Below are 10,000 nucleotides of genomic sequence, written 5' to 3'. Positions count from 1 at the left end.
TGTACTCCCTGCTTACAACTGAAAAAGTGTGAAAGCCAACAACTGTGTACCGTGATGGCTGCGCTGACCCCGGACAAGTCGAGCTATATACAGATAGTGCACGGATTGGTCCTCGGCAGAATATTTTTCTCCTCGGATCCGTGCACTATCCTATACATAGTGATAGATCTGTTCTTGTGACTAGACGAGACCACACGACCCTTGCAGACACCTGCACGAACACTGCACCAGCCACACTCCACAAGAGCTGTAGACGGTGCTGAATGAAGATGGCATTAACAAATTATGACTTCTTCTGGGCCAAGAGCAAGCCATTATTGACTTCTCCTGGGCCAGGAGCAAGCCATATTGTCCCTGAAGAAGAAGAAAGCCCCTGGACTTGATGGGATCGTGGCGGAACTGATTCAGCATGCATCCTCAGTTTGTGTTCTATTCCTACATAAACTTTGTTTGGAGATTTGGAAAACAGGGAGATGGCCAAAAGCATGGAAACGTCAAGAAATCGTGATGCTACCCAAAGCTGGATCAGCTAAGGAGTGTTTCAACTATCGGACCATTGCTTTGATGTTTTTTGTTTTTTTTTACTATGTTCACATTCCCAGCTCAAAAGTAATAAAGAAAGACAATGATACTGAGACTATGTCACATGCAAGCAAGATCCTTCTGACAATAATCTTGAATCGTATGAAAAAGAAGATAGAGGCTGAGTTACCAGATGAGCAGGCTGGTTTTCGAGCTGGTCGCAGTATTGTAGATATGCTCTGTGTTCTGCAAATCATTGAGAGAAGAGCGGGAGAATTATCGCAAAGGGCTTTATACAGGAGGCAGAGGGCAGCGATGGTGCGGCGAATTATGAGGCTAGGAAGCCAGCATTGCGGATGTATTGCCTTGATGGCTCGCTCCTGCACCCAGTCCAGCCGATTCAAGTGGGAAGGAGCTGCCCCCATCCAGACGATTGGGCAGTACTCCATAACCGGCCGGACAAAGGCTTTGTAGGCTCGAAGCCGGGCAGGAATAGTCAGCAAGTAAAATGCCTTGCGCAAGGCTCCAAGTCTCTGCGCTGCTCGGACTACAACAGTTCGGATATGCTGGCTGAATTTTAGCTGATGGTCAAACGTGACGCCGAGTACTTTGATGGAGGGCTGCTCCTCGACAGGAGTTTCATTGAAGACAATGGGGGGTATTGGCCAGTCGCGACGATGGTGGGAAATTGTAAGGGCCTGAGATTTGGCTGGCTCGAACTGCACTTTCCAATCCGTGCCCCAACTGGATACTAGGTCGACAGCAGCCTGGAGTACTCTAGCGTTGTCAGGAACAGCAGCGAGAGTTGCAATTTCGGCGTATAGGGTTGTGTCGTCGGCGAATGAGGCAAGGTTGGAGCCGATTGGGAGGTGGTCTTCAAGGTCGTTGACGTAGACCAAGAATAAGGTAGGGCCCAGGATACTGCCCTGTGGCACCCAGCCTTAACTGGGCATCTGGCTGATGTCTGGCCGGAGATGAGGACTTGAAGTGTGCGGTTGCAGAGGTAGTCTTGGAGCCACCGATGCAGGTCTCCCGAGATTCCATACACTCTAGCCTTGTGCAACACACCAGTGTGAGACACCCGGTCAAATGCTCCAGCAATGTCGATGGCCAGCACTCGAGAAGCTCCTTTATCTCCGGCGGTGTGCACCCACTGGTGGTGGAGAGCAGTCAGCAGGTCTGCTGCACTGTGGCCGCGACGGAAGCCAAATTGCCGTTCTGACAGGACGTGATTCGTCTCCATGAAGTTGCTCATTGCCCTGTTGACTATGGTCTCCATGACCTTGGAGAGGATGCTCAGTAACGACACTGGTCGATAGTTTGATGGCGACGATTTAGACTTGCGCTTGTGGACTGGAACCACGTTTGCAACCTTCCACTGTTGCGGCTGGATGCCGGAGCGAAGACAGCATGTAAATAGTTTTGAAAGCGGCCGTGCCAATTCTGCAGAGCAAGCTTTCAAGACGCGGGCAGGTATCCCATCTGGACCAGTGGCCTTGGTGGGGTTGAGCTGGCGGAGAGTTCGCTCGACTGTGGTCTCGCGAAACCGGACGGTGCAGAGGTTGCGGTCAGTACGTGGTCGGACGTGAGGAAATGGAGCGGATAGGTCGTCTGCCCCTAGACTGCATTTGTTGGCGAAGTGTTCGGCCATGCACTCTGCTTTGCTGCGGTTGGTGTCGTGCTCCGTACCATCGGTGCTGCGGAGAGTAGGTATTGATGGGCTGTTTCCGTGGCCAGAGGCCTTCTTGATGGTTCGCCACCATTCACCAGACGCCATACACCCAGAGGCTAACTTCTGCGCCAGGCTTGCTGTGAATGCCTGCTTGGCAGTTGCCAGGCAATCGTTAGCTGAGTGCTTGGCGACATTGTAACAGGCTTGCAGCTGGGCACTTGACCGGTCGGCGCAGAGTCTCCTCCATGCTCTTTGTTTCTGTGCTACAGCCTCAGTGCATTCCGGTGTCCACCAAGAGGGGTTAGATGGTTACATGCACAACTGCTTAGACGGTATGTATCGGCGCATTCCTTCCAGAATATTCTGGGTCAAGTGCATACACATTGCATCAGGATCATCACTGACAGTGGACTGCCAATCTGTTGTTCTAAAGAAGTGGCGGAGTCTGTCCCAGTCTGCGCGTTGGTAACGCCAGACAGTTCTGGTCACTGGTGGTTCTTCTGCCGTGCTTACATGAAAGTCAGCTAGGACACAGGCATGGTCAGAGTTTCCCAGAGGTGCTAAGGTATTGACTGTCGCATCTCCCGGTAGGTCAGTCATTATTAAGTCGAGTGGGTTAGGGCCGTTTCACACGAGGTACAAAATCGCGTACATGTCACGTTTCCGGTTATGTTCCCTAGGAGATAGAGCACTTTTGGCGCGATATGTGAAACGCATCGTGTACGTTTTCAGCAAGACCAGGAGGGGTGTAGAAAGCAGGATATACCCAGCGTTCTACTGACAAACTTCGTTTTCCTTGCATTGTGATCTGTCGTCGTGTTTGTTTTTTTAGCTTCTGTTTGCTTTCATTGCTGGTTGCTGGTTGTGCCTTCCGTTTCGGACAATGCCTCGCCAAATATTCTCTGATGACCTGGAGGCTAGACTTATTGAGTTGTGGGCCGACTATCAAAAGTCAAGAAGTGGTCAGATGGTGAAGCGTATTGTGAGGGAAAGGGAGATCGCCGAGAAACTCAATGCTGCGTTCCGCTCAGGATGGTTGAATCCCGAGAAAAACTTGAAATTACACTTTGAACAAGCGAGGGCAATGCAGTCCTTCTACGCCTCGCCATCCTTTGCAACCTCTCTCGGCCGTTCATCTTTCTCTCCTTGTGGCGATCAAAGAAAACGAGAATCAGGAAGAGAACATCTCCTTGCCAAACTAATAATAATTATTATTATTTTGTGTTCAAAACTCCCGCGTTCGCGTGCGGATTCCGTATTTTACTACTTCTGTGCGAGGCAGGTCAAAGCTGCCATGGCAACTGCTGCTTGAAAAGCATGTTGCGACACTCGTGTGAAATCACGCGCTGTGTACTGTGCCTAGAATAGGCCTCAGCGGCTAATGCTAGTTTTTTTGGGCAAAAATGCTTTTGGCAATGCTAGTTATTTTGGTTGCTAATGCTAGGTTGAGTGCTCGTTTGCAGCATTAATGCTAGTTTCAGCACCAATAAAAAGGAAAGAAAATGGTGTACAGAAATACTTTTTCGGATGGTCTTGTGTCTAATTTCATTGTAGACACGATCAGATGAAACAGGGCACAATGGTAAATTAAAGATAGAAATGCGATACTAGTAGTCGATACACGGTGGACAATGTCTGGCAACTATCTTCGTGTCCCATTACGGCTTGGGAACTCACAGCTCATGGCCGACCCGACCGCGGTTGTACTGGAGCATGAGCTCCACTTCCAGGTGGTCTGTCAGTGTTGAGGCTTGCTAAGGGTGCACCCTTTGGGGTTTTCTTGAAATAAACTTTTTTGAATTTTTCCCCTCGACCATGCTGAAATACGGCCAAAGTCATACCTGCGCAGGAAAGCTCGCCCCTCCGCGACGTCTCCTCAGCAATTTCTACTCCAACACTACTCCCAAGGCCGCAGAACAAAGTGTAGTGTTGACTCTGACAAGGAAAAGCAGCGGTGATCACTTGTCACTCCAAACGACAAGCTTCTCCTTGCGCCACCAATAATTTTTTGTGCGACTGTTGATGCAAAAGTGACTGAAGGCCTGAGCGCAGTTTTTGAATCTTATTGCAAGATGCACGGTGAAATCACGTGCCTTGTGACGCAAGAATGCCAAGTCGCGTGGATCACGGCATGTGTGTAGCGTAGGTTTGGCGCTTCCAAATAGGCACCCTTAGCATTGAGACGATAACGCTAGCGGTAACGGTATTTTGACTGTGGCCGGACCAAGAGTACCCATTTTGTTACTGTATGGCATATATGTACCCTTGAATCCTGTTGAGCACTTGCTGTGTGCCAGAAGAGGCCCAGACCCCATAATTGGTGCAAACATTACCATATGGGTCATTGCAGCGTATGCCTTGGAAAGGTTTTTAGCCCCCAGGCCCCTTTTTATGCTGTTTACCCCATAAAACCTGCTTGCAATGCTAGAGCAATGCTAGTTTCCAAAAAAGGCCTTTAATGCTACTTTTAATGCTAGCATTAGCCGCTGAGGCCTAGCCTAGAACGCCCATGCACCATTTGTGAAAAGCCATGTATACCTCGTGTGAAACGGCCCTTAAGGCCCCTGGTGGGCTCATGCACGTGCTGCTCCAAGCAGATGTGCAGAAATAATAGAATAGAATGCAGAGTCACTGCAGTGACTTATTATGCACGACACTGCATTGACAACATGACTTCAGGTATGCATTTGGGAGAATAATGTGCAAGAAATTTGAAAAAGGGCCTGATCAGGGAGTCGTCAAATACCGGTATTTGACGACTCCCTGGGCCTGATGTAGGTCTATTTATAATTATAGGAGGATTCCACTGCCTTTGTAACAACGAACTCTGGACGGTGAACTTTTGACCTTTGACGCCCTAAACATTACACATCTGTTACATTTACAGTGTAGATCAGGCCCTTTCACGGAGCCGTGCCAGATAGATATTATACCGTGGTATGGTACGACTCCCTGCCGAGTCCCGGGTGCAGATCGGATCTAGCAAACATGAAACAACGGACTCTGGACGGTGAACTTTTGACCTTTGAGGCCCTAGCGGTTTTATGCAGCAGTTATGCTGAAGGATCAACTAAAATTTAATTATTATTATTATTATTTTATTTATTTTTGCTCGGCAATTATTATTATTATTATTATTAGTATTAAATTTTGAATAGGGCAGTCCCACAGGCCTAGGGCCTTTTTACAGGGTACCCTATGAATTGTTGAATAGATGAACGGAAATGCTATTAATTGTTCAGAAAGCCATGATTATGCTCAAAATTATGCCGGCATTATCCGCCGATGACTAGCCGAATCTCATGTATTTTATTGAGCTTAGGGAAAAGCCGAATAGGCGCAACAACAGGTCGATTTGGGGAAAGCCTACGCACAAAGGTCACATCTGGTTTGCCCTATTCAAAATTTAAATAATAATAATAATCTGGATCCGTTGGATCTTGTCAACCCTGCTCCCCGAGCTTGCAAGGTGGGTTGACCGGATCCAAATCCCAAGGATCCGGATCCGGATTTAACCAATCGAGAAGACCATAGGTCTGCGGGAAACACCCTAGTAAAATAAATAAAATAATAATAATAAAAGGGTGCGAATCCAGTGGATCCGGTGGATCGGAATCCCGATCCTGTAAGTACGTAGCTGTAAGTACGTAGCTGTAAGTACGTAGCTGTAAGTACGTTTTAGGACATTAGACTGTATTTTTACAACCATTAAAAAGAAGAAGAAAAAAATGACATGTCATGGGCATGTGCCGGTAGTAGTACATAGCTGTAAAATAAAAAAAATTACGTAGCTATAAGTACATAGCTGTAAGTCTTTTTTGGCTGTAAGTACGTAGCTGTAAGTACGTAGCTGCGAAATGCCAAATCCTACATACTGGTATTTCCATAGAAATGTTTTGAACTATCCAACTTCTTTCAGCGGCTGCCTTCAGCAGTGAACCATGTGCATGTGTGTGTGTGTGTATGTGTTCCTCTGTGTGTGTGTGTGTGTGTGTGGTGTGTGTGTGTTCTTGTGTGCGTGTGTGTGTGTGTGTGTGTGTGTGTGTGTGTGCGTGCGCTCGCGTGTGCGTGGGTATGTATGTGTGTATGGTATGTTTATTTCTGTTCACATACCACATACCTATTATTACAGGGTGCGACAGAGCTCTTGGCCATTGAAGAAAATGTTGAGTCACCTCCACCATTACACTGCGCTTTTTAGCCGACTAGACCTTCCTGCACACAACCATCACCATTGCGAGGACACTTCCGTAGACGATGTTGATAAACTCCTTCAGACAGCTGTTTCGCTAATACATAGCTCATCAGGGAAGGTAGATGTTGAATGATTAAAAATATAGACCAAACTGCTATTTTATAAGAGGGTTTCCACATGCACGTCAACAGTTTGGCACACTTTCCTTTTCCGCGTTATCACCTCAGCTATGCCAGTTTTGTATGTGGAACCCCCCCCCCCCTATATATTAGCAGTTTGGTCTATATTTTTAATCATTCAACATCTACCTTCACTGATGAGCTATGTATTAGCGAAACAGCTGTCTGAAGGAGTTTAACAATATCGTCTACGGAAGTATCCTCGCAATGGTGATGGCTGTGTGCAGGAAGGTCTAGTCGGCTAAAGAGCGCAGTGTAATGGTGGAGGTGACTCAGCATTTTTTATACCATATACCTAGCTAGTAGCTATAAAATAATGAAGGAAGACAATGGTACTGAGACAAAGACAAACATGACCACCACTGAGCAGGGGCTGCACTGAGGGAGGGGCATTGATGGCTCTACCGACCTGACGTCTCGGCATCACGGCCAAAACACGCAGAAAATAAATATGAAAAGAAATGTGTATGTGTGTGCATGCGTTCACATGAGTGTATGCATGCGGATGCCTGCCGCTAGGGTCCAGCGGATAATGCCGGCATTATACTCGACATGATGAGGCTACCCGAGCATCAGAGCATTATGGAGCATTAGAAAGGAACAAGACGAGCATTATGTGAGGTTTGAGCGGCATAACGAGTTTCATAGTGGATACTGTGGGGAAATATAAGGTTTTTGGCAACAATCGGCTAAAGTCATGAGCCTCGGTGCTACGCTGTGCTACGCCATGACATATGGCAATACATTGTATTGTACTGGCACATGGCGTTGTGATTTGTAGATGCGTAACACCTTTAGCACTAATGCAGGCTACATATTTTACCTGACGACATACATGTATTGCCATTGCTACATAAAGTCTTCATGTAGCAATGTAGCAATGTACTTGAAGTAGTCAGGTAAATGTACAGGTGATGTACTAGTAGCATGCCCAACGTTGTAACTGAGGCTGTTACACAAAATCCGTAACGAAGATTTACGAGTTCTTTTTTAGAAATCATGGAGGAGACTAGACGTCCACGAAGAGGAGTCTTCCTGTTATGCCATAGGCTCTGGCCATAGCATCTCTAGCGATACTGAAGAAAAAACTAATCTATTGATAAATTTGGACCTGGATGAAGGAGCGGCTATAAACAGAAAGAGCTTGTTCCAAATATCTACCTTTGCCGAGTCCAGCTCAGCAGGCTCGAAAAGAACTAGAATATCTCATGGACGCAGTACCAAGTGGCAAGTCGATTTGAGTGCTCAGGAGCGCGTGTCTTACTTTCCTGGTGAAGCACGTACAGTACATTGTGGACGATTGTAATGCAAGGCTGGAAAAGCCCTTAGTTGGTTCGTCGACTACTTGTCCGGCCGCAAGCAGCAGATCCTCATCTCGCCTTCAACCAGCCCTGCTCTGGCTTGCACCTGCGGAGTGCCCCAAGGCTCTGTTCTTGGCCCTGTCCTCTTCAGTATATACACACGAGATGTCCCATTGGTTTCCTCGCCTGTGCGAAGTGTACAATTTGTAGATGACATAGCCCTGTACGACTCCCAGGCCTCAGCGGCGGAAGCGTCCAGAACCCTCACCACAGCGGCAACTGCTCTGGCCGGTTGGCTGAAGTCCCGAGGCCTCATCTTGAACGCCACAAAGAGCCAGGTTCTGACTATCTCTCCCCAGCAGCATGTACAGGAAGTAACAGTCAAAAGCGGCGACTGTCTCCTCCCCTCAGCGTCTTCTGCGCGCTACCTCGGCGTTCACCTTGACAATCGCCTAGATTGGGACACCCATGTAAACTATGTGGTCACCAAGGTTGCCAAGAAAATTGGCGCCTTGTGGCGGGCACGCCGAAGCCTATCAAGACGCTCTCGTCAGGTGTATGTGAAGGCGGTCATAATGCCCGACCTGCTTTATGGCTCCTGCTGTTTTTCAGCCGCCATGCGAGAGGGTCAACTGAAACGACTGCAAACCACGCAAAACAGAGCCATCCACTGTATCGATGGCAACCCGCCCCGGACAGCCATGCAGCCGCTGCTCACTGCCCACTCCCTGTACCGTGTCAGCGAGCTCTACAGGCAGAAAATATTGATCACCATCTGGCGGTGCATCCACGCCCGCACCAGCCCTGTGCTCGCCCAGCTTCTGACCCCGGCACAAGGCACCCCTACCCGCCATCAGCAGTCAAATGGCCTACTAAGCCAGGCAAACCGTAGCCGCCGCGGTCAGCGGAGATTTTCTGTTGCTGGTGCTCTGCTGTGGAACGCTCTCCCTGGTGAGGTCCGCACAATTACCCGGCTACCTGAGTTTAAGCATGCATGTGTACCATACGCCGCCTGTAGGGAGTAGTTCGAGTTGCTGCTGATCGCTCTGCTCTCCCTCCCCGTGCAGTTCAGTAACCCGCACGTAGTATCACAGATACATCGTATTCTCTCTCTCCCCCCGTTTACCCGCAGTTATTAGTATCCTATTCCCTTACTATGTGCTTCCATAGCTTTTACTATGTTCTTCCATAGCCACTTCTAGGTTAAGCCTTTGCCGTCATTTTATTGGGTCGTCATCCCGTTTGAATGTGCGAAGTGAAATAAAAACCAACCAACCAACCAAGGCCTACAGTCAAGTGCTATCAAAAAAGAAGAGTATTGTGGCCTACCATTTTGTCTCCACGCAACCTCAGGAGAAGAAGGCAGCGCAAGCAGACGATGTAGCGGAGCGGCAGAATAGCTTCTGACCACGCGTTTTCAGGATTTATCATTATTATTATTTTTTATTATTTATTACAGCATCTCATAGCACAGTGAGAACACCGGCCAATACAAAGAGAGAGGGTGTTAGCCAACCGCGGCAAGGAGGATTTCCGCAAATGGGAGGGATCTCGATCTGAGATCGTCTCTAGACTGGCCTCACGTGAGCTGTTTCAGATGAAGACTGGCATTTTTCACAGAGTGGAAGCAGTGACAGCTTGTCTGCAGGCAGGAATACCACTTCCCATGATATGCTTCCAGCATCCAAATGATCACCAGCAATAATGTTTTCACCTCTCACTACATCATCATGTGGATAAGCTAGGGAAAAGATTCGATACACCCACTATTCAGCCACAGCCCTGCGTCACAGTTGCAATGGAGAGCAGCCAATGGAGACGCGATCATGTCTTATAGTGCTAAGAAGTGGTGGAGCTCGTGAGCGATAATGTTGCAGCTTCAGAGCTTCAGAGGCAGATCGACTAAATGCGTCCCTTCCTGGACGTTTGACAATGTGCAGCCTTTCTTTCACTTTTGGTCCAACCAAGAGCATTATAGCCCTTGTTGAAGTATTATAATCAGCATTGCAAGGTAGTTTTTGGAGCATTATGATAAGCATTATACGAACATTTTCAGAGCATTATCCGCTGGACCCTACCAAATTCAATACCGTATTATACGCATTGATGTGCACGCCTTTTCTTGCAGAAA

This window comes from Sycon ciliatum, chromosome 6 (assembly GCF_964019385.1).
Source record: "Sycon ciliatum chromosome 6, ocSycCili1.1, whole genome shotgun sequence".
Lineage (NCBI taxonomy): Eukaryota > Metazoa > Porifera > Calcarea > Leucosolenida > Sycettidae > Sycon > Sycon ciliatum.
Note: the sequence above shows the minus strand (reverse complement) of the source record.